This window comes from Rhinoraja longicauda, chromosome 18, assembly GCF_053455715.1.
Source record: "Rhinoraja longicauda isolate Sanriku21f chromosome 18, sRhiLon1.1, whole genome shotgun sequence".
In the NCBI taxonomy this organism is placed as follows: Eukaryota; Metazoa; Chordata; class Chondrichthyes; order Rajiformes; family Arhynchobatidae; genus Rhinoraja; species Rhinoraja longicauda.
The window spans coordinates 9,215,340-9,235,085 of NC_135970.1; positions in this window are offsets into that span (position 1 = coordinate 9,215,340).

Below are 19,746 nucleotides of genomic sequence, written 5' to 3' on the forward strand. Positions count from 1 at the left end.
TGGTAACTTTTGTCAGTTCAGTCTGCATCCAATGACATAGGAACAGAGATAATGTTTCAGGTTAATGAAAAGCAAAATAGCTCCAAATGCTAGAAATGTAAAATAAAATTGATTTAGGGATTCTATTTCTCTCCCGCAGATGTTGCCTTACTGGCTGAGAATTTATTGTACTTTCTGTTTTGTCTGCAATGTTAATGTTGTTTTTTAGTGTAGTTTACATTAGAGATACAGTATCAAAACATGCCCTCTGGCCCACAGAGCCACCACTTGGCTATCGATCACCCATTCACACTAACTCTATGTTATCCCACTTTTGCAACCACTCCTTGCACACTCGGGCAATTTACAGAGGCCAATTAACTTACAAACCCGCACATCCTTGGGATGTGGGAGGAAACCGGAGATTCTGGAGGAAATCCACGAGGTCACAGGGAGAATGTGCAAACTCCTCACAGACAACTCCCGAGGTCAAGATCATAACAAGAGTCTAGAATGATTCATTGTCGCATGTACCGAAACGGAACAATGAGACTCTTACTAGCAGCAGCATAATAGGTCTGTAAAAAAGTTTAATAAGTAAGAATTGCAAAAAGAAAATAAAAGCTCAAACTCCCGAGTACAACCAAACCAGTTCATAGTTCAAAGTTAGGTTGGTCTTTGCAGTGTCCAAGTGCCTGACTGTTATTGGGAAGCAGCTGTTCCTAAACCTGTAGGTCACAGTTTTCAGACTCCTATACCTTCTTCCGATGGCAGGGGTGAAATGAGAGCATGGCGATGGGCCGAAGGGCCTGGTGTGAGTCTTTAATGGTGCTGGCTGTCTTTTTGAGGCAGCATCTCCTATAGATCCCTTTGATGGTGGGGATGTCTATCCCTGTGATGGATCAGGCTGTATCTATACTTTTTGTAATCTCCTTCACTCCTGGGCATTTGTGTTAGCGAACCATGCAACCAGTCAATATGCTCTCTCCAGTGCACCTGCAGAGGTTCAAGAGAATATTTGTTGACAGACTGAATCTCCTCAATCTTCTAAGGGAGTAGAGGCACTGATGGACTTTCTTTATAACTGCATCAATGTGCTGGGTTCAGGACAGACCTTCAGAGATATGCCCAGGAACGTGAAGTTGTTGACCTTCTCCACCACTGAGCCATCAATGAAGACAGGTTTGTCGATCCCGACCTTCCTCTTCTAAAATCAATAATCAGCTCCTTGGTCTTATTGATGTTGAGAACAAGGTTGTTGTCCTGGCACCATTCAATCAGACAATCGATCTCCCTCATATAGTCTGACTCATTATCATCATCTATAACTTGTCCAACAACTGTGGGGTCATCAGCAAATTTAAAGATGGAGTTGGAACTGTGTCTGGCTACAAAACCGTGGGTCTCGAGTGAGTTGAGCAGGGGACAGTGCACAGCCTTGTAGGTGCTTCTGTGCTGATGGTTATCGCGGAGGAAGTGCTGTTGCCAATTCGTGCCGATTGTGTTCCGTTGATGAGGAAGTTGAGGATCGAGTTGCAAAGAGATGTTGCAAAGGGAGACCCAGATCCCTCAGCTAGGGAACAAATTTAGAGGGGACGATTTTCATTGAACGCTGAGCTGTAAATGATGAACAACAGCCTGACGTGTTATGTGTTTTTATTGTCCAAGTGGTCCAGTGGAGAGTGGAGAATCAGCCCGATCACATCCCTCATCGATCTATTGTGGCGGTCGGCAAGTTTTAGTGGGTCCAGGTTCTTATTGAGGAATGAATTGATATGCGCCACAACAAACCTCTCACAGCACTTAATCACCACGGTCCTTAGTGCCACCGGTCGGTAGTCATCGGGGCACGCCTCCGTCCTCCTTTTGGCTACCGGTATTATTGATGCCCTTTTAAAGCAGGTGGAGACCTCAGACCTCAGTAATGAGAAGTTGACGATGTCCCCAAAAAACTCCAGCCAGTTGGGCCGCACAGGTTTTGAGAACCAGCTACACCATCAGGTCAGGATGCTTTCAGAGGGTTCACCCTCCTAAAGGATCTTCTGACGTCGGACTCAGTGACTGATGTTACATTACCATCATGGACTATGGGGGTCAGAGAAGGCACAGCAGTGTTCTCCTTAACGCGCATTGAGCTCGACCGGGAGTGATGCCTCACTGCCACTTCAGCCTTGTAGGAAGAGAGGGCGTGTAAGCCTTGCCACAGTTGCTAAACGTCTTATCTCGTTCTCCAATTTAGAGCGCAAGTTCCTTTCGGCCTTTTTGATGGCCTTCTCGAGATCCTACCTGGACCTCTTGTATGTGTCTGCAGTGCCAGACTTCAATGATCTAGATCATGCTCCTCAAAAGATTTCGGTCCTCTTGATTCATCCAAGGCTTCTGGTTGGGGAGCACTCAGATGGCCTTGCTGGGAACACACTCCTCCACACATTTCCATATGAAGTCGGCAACAACCGTGGTCCTTTGCCAAGTCGTTGAACAGTGAGACAGCAGCTCTACCAGCTGCGTCACTGTGCCACCATTTTCTCCATTCTGGTCCCTAAACCTGGCAATATATTCGTGTACCCTTTTTATGACACTTATTACTGATACTTTAGCCACAGGAGGGAAATTAGCTTGTCATCTCCATCTGTATTGAGGCTCAGTTTTGTTTCCAGTTAGCTATTTGAATAGTGTATTTCATGTCCTAAATTTGGTTTCATTTCCATTTCCAATCACACAGAAAACACCGACACGATCAAAGAAATTGTATGAGATTGAGGGTCCAGAACGTATGTGCAGCTTACTCGGCATAACGTAGGTGTCAGCTGACCTTAGCAAGGGTAGAGAACTAGTTATAGGCAGCCAAGGTCAAGTGAAAAGCGTATTGTTATGAGCCAACACCGCAAGCACATTTCAGAAATGATTACTTATCTTCACGCTGGGTGCTTCCTGCTGTTACTTCTTGAATTACACATGAAATGATTAATGGTCCATTGTATAAAAAAAGAAGACAAATAATTGATCTCTGCAGTTGGTATAATTTCTGAGCCGAGTAAAGAATTTCTTCAGAAGTCTGGATTTTGCAATGCTGAAAGTAAAAACCGAATTGTCGGAAAACAATGCTTGATTCAAAACTACGTTTTAATTGAAGTAAAAGTCAGCCCCCTCCATTACAACACCCTGCGCTCACCTTGTCTAGCCATGGACAAAGGAATCTTAGAGATTGCGCCCTGCAGTCACTTACACTTTGAACCTACTGCTCACATCCCAGCAACCTGCTGAGAAACAAATTTGGAAATAAGACCCGGGACCAATTTATGAAAACTCTGGTAATCTTCACTGAACCATTCAAGAGGGCACCGTAGCAGTGAGATAATCCATAACTTACGCACAATTTACCGAATATAACTGAAAACGTTGGCTCCTCGTGGGAAAAGGTTACCAGGTGGCCAGAGGATAAGATTCAAGGATGAGATTCAAAATAGAGTTAGATAGAGCTCTTAGGGCTCGCGGAATCAAGGGGTATGGGGAGAAGGCAGGAACGGAATGATCAGCCATGATCACACAAAATGGCGGTGCTGGCTCGAAGGGCCGAATGGCCTACTCCTGCACCTATTGTCTATGTTTCTATGAGATGAAGAAATGCAACATCCCTACTGACTCGCTAAGTTTTTTACACAAAGGGCAGTGGGTGTTTGGAATGAGCTGCCGAAGAAGGGAGTTGATGCAGGTACTATCACAATGTTTAAGAAACATTTCGACAGGTGCATGGATAGGAGAGGTTTGGTGGGATATGAGCCAAATGCAACAGGTGGGACTAGTGTAGGTGGGACCGCTGTGGGCAAGTTGGGCTGAAGGGCCTGTTTCCACACTGTATGACTCCACCACTCCTTGGAATCTCTGAGCAAAGACGTCCTGAAGTGGAGCAGGGGCATGTGGGATGCTGTGGAGAAGCACGTGTCTTTTTAGATTTAGAGATACAGCGCGGAAACAGGTCCTTCGGTCCACCGGGTCCGCGCCGCCCAGCGATCCCCACACATTAACACTATCCTACACCCACTAGGGACAATTTTTACATTTGCCCAGCCAATTAACCTACATACCTGTACGTCTTTGGAGTGTGGGAGGAAGCCGAAGATCTCGGAGAAAACCCACGCAGGTCACGGGGAGAACGTACAAACTCCGTACAGACGGCGCCCGTAGTCAGGATCGAACCTGAGTCTCCGGCGCTGCATTCGCCGTAAGGCAGCAACTCTACCGCCGCACCACGTGTCCTTGCGTTGGGAGCCACGTGAGGAGTGCACCGCCTCACAAACTCCTCAGCTGTCATGTCGGCCATTGCCTGCTCCAACGATGGAAGAACCTGTGGGTCCCACACTGGGCCCATCGGCCTACCTGGGACACAAGGGAGTGGAAGCAAGTCATCCTCGATCTTAAGGAAAGATCTAAAGAAGTTTGGGGAGGGGCAATGGATGTATCAACCAAACTTCCTACTCTTGCCTGCTACGTGGTGGCTGTTGAAATGTGTAAGCAGTGCGATCGATCTGCGTGGCTATGACACCCCCATGGTTGAACAACCTGCTGGCTCTCACTGTCATGAAGGATGTGACTTGCGCAAGATATGGCGGCATGGTGGCGCAGCGGTAGAGTTGCTGCCTTACAGCAAATGCAGCGCCGGAGACTCAGGTTCGATCCTGACTACGGGCGCCGTCTGTACGGAGTTGGTACGTTCTCCCCGTGACCTGCGTGGGTTTTCCCCGGGATCTTCGGTTTCCTCCCACACTCCAAAGACGTACAGGTAGGTAGGTTAATTGGCTGGGCAAATGTTAAAAAAATTGTCCCTGGTGGGTATAGGACTAGCGTTGGTGTGCGGGGATCACTGGGTGGCGCAGACCCGGTGGGCCGAAGGGCCTGTTTCTGCGCTGTATCTCTAAATCTAAAATCTAAATATCACTTCCCGATCATCCCCACATTAGCAGCCAAGCCACCCACAGATTAAAGTCATTCAGAGATAAACCACACTGAGCAGGCGTCTAGCACATCCTGTATTTGTGCACTGTGATAGGCTGGATTCTTTTTGCTGACTGGAAACCAAACAATATAAAAGCTTTTCATTGTACATGTGACAACAAGCTAAACTAAACTAAGAAGTGTAAGCAGGGTGGGTCAGCCTCTCCTGCATGCACTGCTGCTCATTGACACCATGGCTGATCTTCGACTTCAGTTCCACCTTCCTGCACAAATCCCATATTCCTCGATAAATAAGAGCTGGATTACAACTGCAGCCAGTCAAGAGGTATCTTTCACATGGAGTAAGCCCCAAGTCATTGCACTCAAAGCAGGGGGGGGGGGATGTTGAGCCAAAGGAGGAGATAATGGAAATACTTTGATCTTACCAGAGATGGTACCGCTAGTTAAGCCGATTGGTCAGAGCTCCAGGGGCCCGGGTTCAATCCTGACCTCAATGCTTCTGTGTGGATTTGCAAAGCTCTCCCTGCGACTGTGCGGATTTCGCCGGGTTCCCCTGTTTCCTTTCACATCCCAAAGGTGTGCGGACGCGGTGACTAATTGGCTGCTATAAATCACCCCCGGTTTGTAGGCCAGGGGTGGAACCCGGTAGGAGTTCACGGGAATGTGAAGAGATGAGATCACAGGGAGGAAGGGATTACCCTGTGACACGGGGGCATAGATTTGATGGGTCGAATGGCCGCCTTCTATGCTGAGTCAATCTTTGAAACCCCTTCATTACAGTGAAATGTGGAGCTGAAGGAAGGAATCGGGATGGAAAGGGATGGAGGAGGAAATCACAGCAACAGAGGAGGAGGTACCACGGGGATGTAATACAAGTAGTGTGGGCGGCACGGTGGCGCATCGGTAGAGTTGCTGCCTTACAGCGAATGCAGCGCCGGAGACTCAGGTTCGATCCTGACTAAGGGGGCCATGTGTACGGAGTTTGTACGTTCTCCCCGTGACCTGCGTGGGTTTTCTCCGAGATCTTCGGTTTCCTTCCACACTCCAAAGATGTACAGGTATGTAGGTTAATTGACTGGGTAAAAATGTAAAAATTGTCCCTAGTGTGTGTAGGATAGTGTTAAAGTGCGGGGATCGCTGGGCGGCGCGGACTCGGTGGGATGAAGGGCCTGTTTCCCCGCTGTATCTAAAAATTAAAAAAATTTAAAAAATTTACTCTGAGGCTGCTGATTATTGTGGCCTTGTGTAGAAGCCACCAGCATCTTCATTTTGGGCAGAATGAATTAAACTTGGGAGAAGAGTTTCACTGACCACAGATGATGGCGCGTTAGAAACACTTGTAATACCATTTTCCAGTTCCAATGACTTTTGAATGAAGAAGTGGTGCTGAGTTTTATTGCTTCAGTCACTGATGGCGGAGACAGTGGTTCCAAGCAGAGTCCATGCGCAAACACGCTCCACATAAGTGAATAGTTTAGTGGACGTTCCTGACATAGAGGTTGCAAATCCACCTCTGCAACCACCCATGGCAGGACAGCACCAGTGAACCAAGAGCAAGGGTTCCAACCCGAAACGTCACCCATCCTTTTTCTCCGGAGATACTGCCCGACCCGCTGAGTTACTCCAGCACTCTGTGTCTATCTTTAGAAGTTAGAAGGATGAGAGGGGATCTTATCGAAACGTATAAGATTATTAAGGGGTTGGACACGTTAGAGGCAGGAAACATGTTCCCAATGTTGGGGGAGTCCAGAACCAGGGGCCACGGTTTAAGAATAAGGGGTAGGCCATTTAGAACGGAGACGAGGAAAAACATTTTCAGTCAGAGAGTTGTGAATCTGTGGAATTCTCTGCCTACGAGAAGGCAGTGGAGGCCAATTCTCTGAATGCATTCAAGAGAGAGCTAGATAGAGCTCTTAAGGATAGCGGAGTCAGGGGGTATGGGGAGAAGGCAGGAACGGGGTACTGATTGTGAATGATCAGCCATGATCACATTGAATGGCGGTGCTGGCTCGAAGGGCTGAATGGCTTACTCCTGCACCTATTGTCTATTGTCTTCAGTATGAACCAGCATCTGCAGTTCCGTTCTACGCAGTACTAAACAACACTGGTTTATTGATCGGGTGTGGCTCGGGTTCCATTGAGAACCAATGTGCCCGGAAAGCAACTTGCGGGTGGCTATGTTCCAATGTACCCACTGCTCTGATTGTGCTGGTGTTGCAGGAGCTGTTACTTCCAGAGTGTGTGCTGGCAGAACTCTTTCTAGGGGAAAGCTTGTGAGTAATGGGAGGATGTTCTTCCTGGCCTGGAGGTGGATCCTTGCTCAAAACTTCCACTGCGAGTTTAAACTGAAAAATTGGAATGCATTTCTCCCTGCTAGAAATTTTGATTTCTAATTAATCTATTAAATATGAAGAATTGTTAAGCTTCTCCCTTGCTGTTGCTCCTATAATTTCTGGGTTTTTGGCCATTATCAGCAGCACTTGCTAAGATAAGCAGGTCCTACAGGGAAAGAATGCCTGGATTTAAATCCATTTATTTTTCAAGAGATTAAAATGAGAACTGAGCTGAATTAAATTTAAAGGTGTTATTTCGTTTTCTGGCACCCACGCTCCCTGCTGTCAGTCCTGATGTCGGAACATGCTCCACTCGAGAGGATCAGAGCAAATGTCTATCCTCGGTAATGTTTTATTCATTCAACCCAATGTACGCTAGATCTCTGAATGGCAGAATCTGTAATGATTGAAGGCAGCTTTTTCAGAGGACTGTGCTTCTTGCCAGGAATTTAGATTTTTCACCTTCTCTCCTGCCGATGATTGACTAATTCTCCATGGGCAGCTGAACTTGGCAGAATTCTACCAGTGCCACCCTGTCATAGCTTTGGTTATAACACATGGGTTAGGCACCGCTGTTACGCTCACCACACCAGAGGAAGGACACGATTGCACTTACATCCAGGATGGTGCTGGAAAACAACTGCAGATGCTGGTACAAATCGATGGTGTCTGAAGAAGGGTCTCAACCCGAATCGTCACCCATTCCTTCTTCCTGAGATGCTGCCTGACCCGCTGAGTTACTCCAGCTTTTTGTGATACTTCCAGTTTGGTGCTTGTAATGAGGCGATGTTTAGTTTAGTTTAGTTTAGTTTAGAGATCGGGCGTGGAAACAGGCCCTTCGGCACACTGAGTCCGCACCGACCTCTGATCCCTGCACGTTAACACTACCCTACACACGCTAGGGACAATTTTACATTGATACCAAGCCAACTAACCTACAAACCTGTACGTCTTTGGAGTGTGGGAGGAAACCGAGTATCTCGGAGAAAACCCACGCGGTCATGGGGAGAACATACAAACTCCGTACAGACAGCACCCGTAGTCTGGATCGAACCCGGATCTCTGGCACTGCGAGCGCCGTAAGGCAGCGACTCTACCGCTGCGCCACCGTGCCACCATAGAGAGGCTGAAATTAGACACAAAGTGCTAGCATAACTCAGCAGGTCAGGTGTTCTTAGCCCCCTTCTTCACTCCTCGTACACCCACGACTGCACAGCCATGTACAAATCTAATTCAATTTACAAATTCGCAGACACCACCACCATTGTGGGCTGGATATCAAATAATGATGAGATGGAGTGCAGGAAGGAGATTGAGAACCTTTTGTCCTGGTGTTGAGACAGCAACCTTGCTCTCAATGTCAGCAAGACAAAGGAGACAGTGATCGACTTCAGGAAGTGATGGGGTACACGTACCCCGGTTGGCATTGACGACGCCGAAGTAGAGACGGTTGGAAGCTTCAGAAGGGATCCGAGGAAGAACTTTCTCACTCAGATGGTGGCTGGATTGTGGAACACGTTCCCTGACTGGGTGTGCGGACAGGCATTCTCATGACATTTAAGAAGTATCTCAACTAACGTGCCTCACCAAAGCATAGACCATACCACCATCCTGACCTAGATGACTGGTCCTTCATCGTGACTGGGTGTGGGCAGAACCTCCCTCCCTGACCGCACTGTGGGAGCACCTTCACCAGGACTTCACCTGCATCCGCCAGATGAAGATGCACAGAATTAACAGTGACTTTGGTTGTATGGATTCAGAACTGGCCTTCTGATAGAAGGTGGAACAACAATATTCAGGGTGGAGGCCGGTGAACAGTGGAGTTTCGCAGGGATCTGTGCTGGAACCTCTGCTGCTTGTGATGTATATAAATGACTTGAACGTGAATGTAAATGTAAACGGGTTGTTAATAGGTTTGCAGATGACACCAAGATTACTAGGGTCGCTGACTGTGAGGAAAGTTGTCAAAGTATATAGCGGAATTGTTACCATCAAATCGGAGGTACAGGGTACCAAGATTTAATAAGGTTAGACTGAAGCACTCTTTTGTGCACCAGTTAATCCTGAAACTAAACAGAGAACTTACTCCCAGATCAAATGTACGTTGAAGGGTCTTGAATGTGTCGTCATTTGTGATTGCAATGTTATGGTGAATATATGTATCCTCGTTTCTTGTCTTACATTCTTTGTTGATGTTGCAAGTGGAGCTGCTGAGATGCAAGAAAATTTTTAGACTTGATCTGACAATAAAGTATTATCGTATCATATCGTATATAGACCAGCTACACAAATGAGCGGAGAAAGAAAAGGCAGATAAAGTTTAATCCAAGCAAGTATGAGGTGTTTCCACTTCAGAAAGTCAAATGCAAGTGGAAAATATACAATTAATGGCATAGCCCTTAAAGCATTGATGTACAGAGGAATCTTGGAGTCCAAGTCCATAACTCCCTGAAATTGGCAGTACAAGTCATTGTTACCCAGCACGGAAACAGGCCCTTCAGTCCAACTTATCCATGCTGATCAAGATGCCCCATCGACACTTGACACATAACCCAAAATCTTTCCTATCCATGTACGTGCCCCAATGCCATTTAAATGTTGTTATAGTACCTGCCTCAACTATCTCATCTGGTACCTCGTTCCATACACCCACCATCCTCTGTGTGAAACGAGTAGATAGAGTGCTAAAGGAGGCATACTGAGTATCATCAAGTCTTAATACAGCCTTATAGGACTTTGGTTCGACCACATTTGGTTGGCCCATTACAGGATGGACGTGAAGGTTTTGGAAAGGGTGCAGAGGAGCCTTACCAGAATGATGCCTGGATTAGGGGGATTAGATTAGCCGCAGGGAGAGGAAGGAGAGATGTGTACTGTTGTCTCTTGAATGCCGGAGTTTGCGGGGAGACCTGACAGAAGTATATAGAATTATGAGACGCATTGATAGTGTAGACAGTCAGAACCTTTATCACAGGATAGAATTTTTTTTTTAAAGGTGAGAGGGGCAACATTTAAAGGAGATATGCAGGACGTTTTCTTACACAGAGGGTGATGGAATGCCTGGAATGCACTGCCAGGGGTTGTGGATAAAGCATTTAAGAGACTTCTGGAAAGTGTATGGATATGCAGGAAATGGAGGGATATGGAGTATGTGCAGGCAGATAAGAGTTGGTCTTGGCATCATGTTCGAGCACAGACATTGTGGGCTGATGGGCCTATTCTTGAAGGAGTTAGGAAGGAGTTGAGTATAGGAGCAAAGAGATCCTTCTGCAGTTATATAGGGCCCTAGTGAGACCACACCTGGAGTATTGTGTGCAGTTTTGGTCTCCAAATTTGAGGAAGGACATTCTTACTATTGAGGGAGTGCAGCGTAGGTTCACTAGGTTAATTCCCGGAATGGCGGGACTGTCGTATGTTGAAAGACTGGAGCGACTAGGCTTGTATACACTGGAATTTCGAAGGATGAGAGGGGATCTTATTGAAACATATAAGATTATTAAGGGACTGGACACGTTAGAGGCAGGAAACATGGTCCCAATGTTGGGGGAGTCCAGAACCAGGGGCCACAGTTTAGGAATAAAGGGGAGGCCATATAGAACGGAGATGAGGAAAACCTTTTTCACTCAGAGAGTTGTAAATCTGTGGAATTCTCTGCCTCGGAAGGCAGTGGAGGCCAATTCTCTGGATGTTTTCAAGTTAGATAAAGCTCTTGATAATAGTGGAGTCAGGGGGTATGGGGAGAGGGCAGGAACGGGGTACTGATTGTGAATGATCAGCCATGATCACATTGAATGGCGGTGCTAGCCTGAAGGGCCGAATGGCCTCCTCCTGCACCTATTGTGTATTGTAGTACTGTTCTAAGTTCTATGACTGCAGAGGATCGCGGAAGAGGCTCACTGCAGTCTTCTCCGAGGGCAATTAGATGCACAGAAGAAACGCTGGCTTTTCTAAAGATACCAGCATCCCTTGAATAAAGAAACACAGAATAAATCTTCATTGTTCTTCATGCAATTTTTCAGCAGGATCCTAGTGTTCCTTTTCTGTCAAGAGATTAATTCACTCAAACATATTTAAAAAAAACGCTGCTGCTCGAAGGATCAATCCCAGTTTATGGTCAAAGAACACAGCTCAGAATTGCTTTCCAGTTGTGCAACTGTAGCGCCAATTATTTACTTTCCGACATTAACATTAAATATTTATGCTCCTCTCCTCCACAAATGAAGGTTAGAAGTGCGTACTGCTTCTTCGTCTGCTTCCCCAAGCAGCAATGATTCGGAGGGATGCATGTCTTAAACTGATGACTTAGATCATTGGTAATAGAGTTTATTCGGGGGATCTGAGCATCTTTTTTTCCATCTGGAATATGTGCCTTGGATAAGGTGGATGTGGAAAGGATGTTTTCACTCGTGGGAGAGTCTGGGACCAGAGGTCACACAGCCTCAGAATTAAAGGGCGTTCGTTTAGGAAGGAGATGAGGAGGAATTTCTTTAGTCAGAGGGTGGTGAGTCTGTGGAATTCTTTGCCACTCAAGGCTGTGGAGGCCAAGTCAATGGATATTTTTAAGGCAGAGATAGATAGATTCGTAGGAAAGAAACTGCAGATGCTGGTTTAAATCGAAGGTGGACACAAAATGCTGGAGTAACTCAGCGGGTCAGGCAGCATCCCGGGAGAGAGGAATGGGTGGCGTTTCGGGTCAAGACCCTTCTTCAGACTGATGTCAGGAGAGGGGGTAGGACAAAGATAGGTTGTAGTCGGAGACAGGAAGAATGGTGGGAGAACTGGGAAGGGGGAGGGGATAGAGAGGGGAAGCAGGGACTACCTGAAGTGGGAGAAGTCAATGTTCATACCGCTGGGGTGTAAACTGCCCAAGCGAAATATGAGGTTCGTGATTTGTACGGGTGTCAGAGGTTCTGGGGAGAAGGTAGGGGAATGGGGTTAGGAGGGAGAAATAGATTAGCCATGATTGAATGGCGTAGACTTGATGGGCCGAATGGTCTAATTCTGCTCCTGTCACTTACGATCTTATGGAAGGCAGTGGTGACATCTGAATGATGTGCCCGACTGTTTCAAAGGGCGTTTCACAGTCAATCAGGTGGATGGATCTGCAGTAGCATATAGGCTGGACCTGGCGGAGGGTGGCGGAGGGTGGCGGAGGTGCCGGGAACGAAGGGGGGCCTGGCAGTGGGGTTTGGGGGCTGCTGCCACATGCGGTGGTGGGCAGTAGATAGGACGGTTTGGTTAACGTTTGTAACTGTCGGCGCCAAAACGTGGCGACACTTGGGACTGAAATGTGGTAATGCCCAGGCAAGGTCAGCTATACGATTTTACCGGGTTGTATGCAAACCAAAGCATTTCACTGCACCTCGGTACACATGACAATAAAGCCTCGTTGAATCATTGAAGACTGCCAGACTCCCCCACCCCAAACCACAAAGGTCATTAGTCAACTAGAGTTTTTTTACAACAATCCAATATCTTGTCTGGTCTAGAAATGTCAATGGCGTTTCTCCAATTTCCATGTTATTAACCGATTTTAAAATTCCACAGATGCCACTTTGAGATTTGAACCTGGCTCCCTGGATTGCTCCGATGTTCTCTGCTTCCTATGCGAGTACCTTGACCATTGTGCCACCACCATGCCTTGACCTCACGTGGGCTGAGCTGCAGCCTGAGCCCGAGCTACTGTCTTACAGAGTTCAAGGGCATTGCCACCCTCAGTGACCAGCTTATTTAAAGCAGCAGTGAGAAGCAGCAATCGATGTCAACTGCAGCATTAGGGAAGTCACTGACACTTCTCATTTTCTGAGGATTCAGTGGCAAACAAACTGAGCAAAAGGCCTGGATAGAGTGGATGTGGAGAGGATGTGTCCACTAGTGGGAGAGTCGAGGACCAGAGGTCAAAGCCTCAGAATTAAAGGACGTTCCTTTAGGAAGGAGATGAGGAGGAATTTCTTTAGTCAGAGGGTGGTCAATCTGTGGAATTCATTGCCACAGATGGCTGCGGAGGCCAAGTCAATGGATATTTTTAAGGCAGAGATAGATAGATTCTTGATTGGTCAGGGTTTCAGGGGCTTTGGCAAGAAGGCAGGAGAATGGGGTTAGTAGGAAGAGATAGATCAGCCATGATTGAATGGCAGAGTGGACTTGATGGGCCGAATGGCCTAATTCTGTTCCTATCACTTATGAACATATGAACAAATGCATGAACATTCAAGTATTATGGTTTCAGTGTCTTACATGAAACAGGCCCCTTGTTCCAGCATGGAAACAGGCCTCTCGGCCCACCAAGGAAACAGGCCCTTTGGCCCACCGAGTCAACACCAATGTCAATGGCCCATTCACAGTAATCCAACACCAAACCAATGTTATTCTCCTGACAGATTCTACCGCTCAGGCGCATGAAATAATAGTTCAACAGGGCTTATATTCTGGAATTTAGAAGGATGAGAGGTGATCTTATAGAAACATGTAAAATTATTAAGGGATTGGACAGGCAAGATGCAGGAAAAATGTTCTCGATGTTGGGGGAGTCCAGAACCGGGGGTCACAGTGTAAGAATAAGGGGTAGGCCATTTAGAGACTGAGATGAGGAAAAACATTTTCACCCAGAGAGTTTGTAAATCTGTGGAATTCTCTGCCACTGAAGGCAGTGGAGGCCAATTCATTGGATGTTTTCAAGAGAGAGTTAGACTTGGCTCTTAGGGCTAACGAAATCAAGGGATATGGGGAGAAAGCAGGAACGGGGTACTGATTTTGGATGATCAGCCATGATCATATTGAATAGCGGTGCTGGCTCGAAGGGCCGAATGGCCTACTCCTGCATGCATTTTCTATATTTCTATGTAAGGGGTAATTTACAGTGGCAAATTAACTTCCCATGAGTACGTAAAGAATCACGAATCAGGAGTGTTTAACTGTCATGTACACAGGGATGGGACAGTGAAATTCTTACTTCCTGCATCTTTACCCCCTGCAGCACAGTAACACAACAGCACAGCAAATAAATGTATCATCAGCAATAAATTACCAGTGTAACCAGACCACAATAGTGCAAGTCGAAGTACTGTACTGTGCTGAACTTATACAGAGCCCATGATGCCTGGTTGCTGAGGTAGGGTTGTGGTTAGGGATGTGCACAGATGTCCAAAAGCCTGATTGTTGATGAAAAGAAGGTGTTCTTGAACCTGGAGGTAATGGTTGTCAGGTTCCTGTTCTTTCTTCCTGAAGGTAGCCACGAAATGAGAGTGTGGTCAGGGCTTGTGTGGGTCTTTGATGGTATTAGCTGCCTTGTTGGGGCAGTGCATCCTGTAGATCTCGATGATGGTGGGGAGATCAATACCTGTGATGGGCCAGGCAATGTTCACCACTGTCTGCAGCCCCCTTTGATCTTGGGTGTTCAATTACCAAACCACTCTGTGATGCAGCAAGTCGGTATACTCTCTGTTTGCATTGCCATGGTATGGCCATTAGACCCCAGAAGAAGTGATGGGCTGTGTCCACCCCAATGTCTGTATACAAGAGTCACCTCTCCTTAAATCTGATGAGCCTTTTGGAACATGAAGGGTTACTGCCTTTAAAAGGGCAGAGGCAATGAAACATAGAAACTGAGAAAACAAGAATAGGCCATTCAGCCCTTCAGGCCTGCTCTGTCATTAAGCATGGTTTCAGCTGATTTTGCACTTAAGCACCCAGTTCCCACCTTTTCTCAGTATCCTCATTCCTTTGGCATTGCGAAATATATCTGCCTCCTGGAATATGCTTCAGTGACTGCCTTCTGCGCTGGAGAATCCATTGGTTCACCACCCACTGCATGTAAAATCTGTCCTGATCTCAGTTCTAATTGATCCCCAGCTCCAGACTCTCTATCCATCAAGAACATCTTCCTTGTATCTAGTTTGCAAAGTCTTGTTAGAATTGTATAGGTTTCTATGAGATTCCCTCTCGTTCCATTAAGTCTAACCAACCCAGTGTTCACACAGAATCTGCCACGTAAACGTTCCTTGCAAGAGCAATCTCCCATTGACAAGGAGACCAAACTGCAGAGTAAACTCCAGCTGGGGTCTCACCAAAGCCCCTACATCCTCACGCCTGTTCTAACACCCCCCTGCAATGAAGGCCAACCCTCCCACATCATTTACATTTCTCCCTTTCCCAATCCATCAGCACTTGAATCAAAAGAGAGCCAGAAGTCAGCTACAAAATTGGCTGTGTGCAAGTGTGTGTGTGCGTGTGTGTGTGCGCGCGTGTGTGCGAGAAAGTGTGCGCTCACATGTGTGAGGACGTGACTGAGAGAGGGTGCCTGTGTACTTGTGTGTGTGCGAGAGTGTGCAGTGTGTGTGTGCTTGTGTGAGAGTGTGTGCATGGGTGTGTGAGTGCATGTGTGTGTGAGAAAGTGAGTATCTGTGATTGCCCATGTATGTGTGTGTGTGTGTGTGTGTGTATATGCGTGAGAGTGTGATGTTGGTGAGAGAGTGCGCGTGTGTCTGAGAGTGTGCGTGTGTCAGAGAGTGTGCATGAGAGAGAGTGTGCATGAGTTCCTACATTCTTATAGTAATTACGATTGACTGCATCGCCTATCTGAGATCACTGAGGAGAAGCAGGGTGTAACTACAAAGCACAGTTTAATGGCACCAGTATGTCGCCATTTATTTTCTTGGTTCTTTGTATTAGTTATCCAGGGCCTTATCTCTCCTACTGTTAATCAGACTCCATCGATTTCCAGTTGTTTCCTTTCTCTTTTCTCTCCAGCACTCTGAACCTGTGAATGTCTGTTTTACATTGTTTCCCTATCCAGTAACCTTTGCTCGTGAACGGTGTGCCAGCTGAGGGCAATTTATTTCCCTCCCCTCCAGTTCCCTGCCTCGCCTAAAGACCACATTTTAATCAGTGCATTCGGAGTGAATCTCAGCAACCTCAGGGGCAGGGGACAGAGCATTGGTCTACTCCATCGATAATTGGTCTGAAGAAGGGTCTCGACCCGAAACGTCACCCATTCCTTCTCTCCTGAGATGCTGCCTGACCTGCTGAGTTACTCCAGCATTTTGTGAATAAATACCTTCGATAATTGGTAAGGACGCAATGCAAGCAGATTTAGACCTGAGATAACTTGGGATGAGTGTTGAGATGCTGGTGAGAAATACAGCACTTCCCATGAGGAAAAAAAATGAGGAATGGTAACCACACCAATTCAGATCACAAACACCAAAATAGTTTGCTCTTCGAAATCAGAGATACAAAATCAATATATATGGATTTTAGATTTTTAGATTTAGAGATACAGCGCGGAAACAGGCCCTTCGGCCCACCGAGTCCGCGCCGCCCAGCGATCCCCGCACATTAACAGTATCCTACACACACTAGGGACAATTTTTTTTACATTTCACCTAGTCAATTAACCTACAAACTTGTACGTCTTTGGAGTGTGGGAGGAAACCGAAGATCTCGGAGAAAACCCACGCAGGTCACGGGGAGAACGTACAAACTCCGTACAGACGGCTCCCGTAGTCAGGATTGAACCTGAGTCTCCGGCGCTGCATTCGCTGTAAGGCAACAACTCTACCGCTGCGCCACCGTGATATATGGATAACGGGCGGATATAATGGAAATCAATCTTTACTTATTTCCTTACACCGTAGATAGGACATACCCCCCATCAGGTCCTTGCTGGCTCACAGGGCAAAGTAGAAAATTGTTTCAGAAGTTGGCAAATTATTTTCAATATAGTTAAAATAAAGTGGTAAACGTCAATGCAAAGACTAAGATCACATAGTCTTTAGGAAGCAAGAGCCCAGCTAGAGTGGAGGATCAAATGAAGAAAGATCACGACCAGAAATGTTGCCTGTCCATTTCCCTCCAGTGTCGGACAATAAGGGATTTTTTTCATATTTCTCTTCTGAAGTACGTAGGAAGATACTGGTTTAAACCGAAGGAAGACACAAAATGCTGGAGTAACTCATCGGGACAGGCAGCATCTCTGGAGGGAAGGAATGGGTGACGTTTCGGGTTGAGACCCTTCTTTAGACTCAAAGTCACGAGAAGGTGAAATGAGAAATATAGACTTATCTATAAATAGACACATATATAGACCCCCTAAACGTCACCCATTCCTTCTCTCCAGAGATGCTGCCTGTCCCGCTGAGTTACTCCAGCTTTTTGTGTCTGTCTTCTCTTCTGAAGTAAATCTGCACATGTTTGCAAAGTTTAAAAAAAACAACATTTTGGGTTGGGACCCTGCTTCAGTCTGATTGTAGTGGGGGGAAGAAAGTTGGTAACAGATGGGGACGGGACAAAGCCTGGCACGTGATCGGTGGATACAGGTGAGTGGGGTTTGACCCCCCCCCCTCCCTTCTCCTGTGTCCACCACCTACACCCACATGCTGATCAAACCACTCTTCTGTATCCACTTACATCCATCTTGCCATCAAACCACCTTCGCCTTACCCCTTTTCACTTGCCAGGCTTAGTCCGGCCCTCACTTCTTTTCCAGCTCTCTCTCCCTCTACTACAATGAGTCTGAAGAAGAGTCCCAACTGAAGCATCACCCATCCACTTCCCTGCACAGGTGCTGCCCGACCCGCTGAGTTCCTCCAGCAGTTTGTTCTAGGATTAAAAGTATCGATGCTGGTCTGCTGAGCCAAGGATCCGGGCCAAGTCTCTCAATTTATTTCAAAGGGTGCAGAATTCACCAGAAATCAAATGATGTTCAAAGCACAGAAGACTGATGTGGCTAGACTTGTCCTGGTCCCCTTACTTTTACAGAGAACAGGGAGTCAGTGGGTATGGGGAGAAGGCAGGAACAGGGTACTGATTGTGAATGATCAGCCATGATCACATTGAATGGCGGTGTTGGCTCGAAGGACCGAATGGCCTACTCCTGCACCTATTGTCTATTGTCTAACATCATCAGCAATGAAGGATGGGTTAAAAAAACCTCACAAGAATGGCATCAGAAGCAGGAGTTATCAGAGGGGGGAGATAGGGGGGAGGAACAGGGGAGGAATGGGGGGAGAGGGAGGGAAGGAGGGAGAGGCTGGGGGAGAGGGAGGAAAGAGAGGGGGAAAGAAGAAAAAAGAAAGGAAACATAAATCATTCAAATAAAGTAAAACATTTACTAGCACTGCTGATTTCCCCACCAGCATGGAGACCATAAACGTCCACAACACCTGAAAGGCGGTTTCAAAATATGCCCACACTCTCCCTTCAACGATTCACTCTTTGGGACAGCCTTGCACAGTGGCCAGTCCAGTAGACAGTCAGATGGAGAAAGAGCTAAAATACACTCTGTTCCATTCAGGATGTTAATCAATATTTCCCTTTGTAATTTTACACAAGAACTCCCTCTACAGCTTTTACAGCTCACTGCACCACCGCCTCTCAACACACACTGGAGAACATCGTCAAAGGGAACTCTCGTACGGAACCGTCACCTTGGTTACCTTTAATATCCAACAATTATTCTTACTTTTGCTCGTTCTAAAACATCTTTCAGGAGATATTAAGGGCATTTCATTTTAAAAGACATCCAGATAGCTTGATTTCTCTTCTCTATTACTGACAATGCCTGTCATTACAACCTTTTGCACTGACCACAGTGTCATATGATGAAGAAGGAGGTCATTCAGCCCATTGAGCATCTGCAAGCATTCAGAGTCATTCAATAGACAATAGACAATAGGTGCAGGAGTAGGCCATTCAGCCCTTCGAGCCAGCACCGCCATTCAATGCGATCATGGCTGATCATTCTCAATCAGTACCCCGTTCCTGCCTTCTCCCCATACCCCCTGACTCCGCTATCCTTAAGAGCTCTATCCAGCTCTCTCTTGAAAGCATCCAACGAACTGGCCTCCACTGCCTTCTGAGGCAGAGAATTCCACACCTTCACCACTCTCTGACTGAAAAAGTTCTTCCTCATCTCCGTTCTAAATGGCCTACCCCTTATTCTTAAACTGTGGCCCCTTGTTCTGGACTCCCCCAACATTGGGAACATGTTTCCTGCCTCTAATGTGTCCAATCCCCTAATTATCTTATATGTTTCAATAAGATCCCCCCTCATCCTTCTAAATTCCAGTGTATATAAGCCTAATTGCTCCAGCCTTTCAACATACGACAGTCCCGCCATTCCGGGAATTAACCTAGTCAACCTACGCTGCACGCCCTCAATAGCAAGAATATCCTTCCTCAAATTTGGAGACCAAAACTGCACATAGTACTCCAGGTGCGGTCTCACCAGGGCCCTGTACAACGGTAGAAGGACCTCTTTGCTCCTATACTCAACTCCTCTTGTTATGAAGGCCAAAATTCCATTGGCTTTCTTCACTGCCTGCTGTACCTGCATGCTTCCTTTCAGTGACTGATGCACTAGGACACCCAGATCTCGTTGAACATCCCCTCTTCCTAACTTGGCACCCTTCAGATAATAATCTGCCTTTCTATTCTTACTTCCAAAGTGAATAACCTCACACTTATCTACATTAAACTG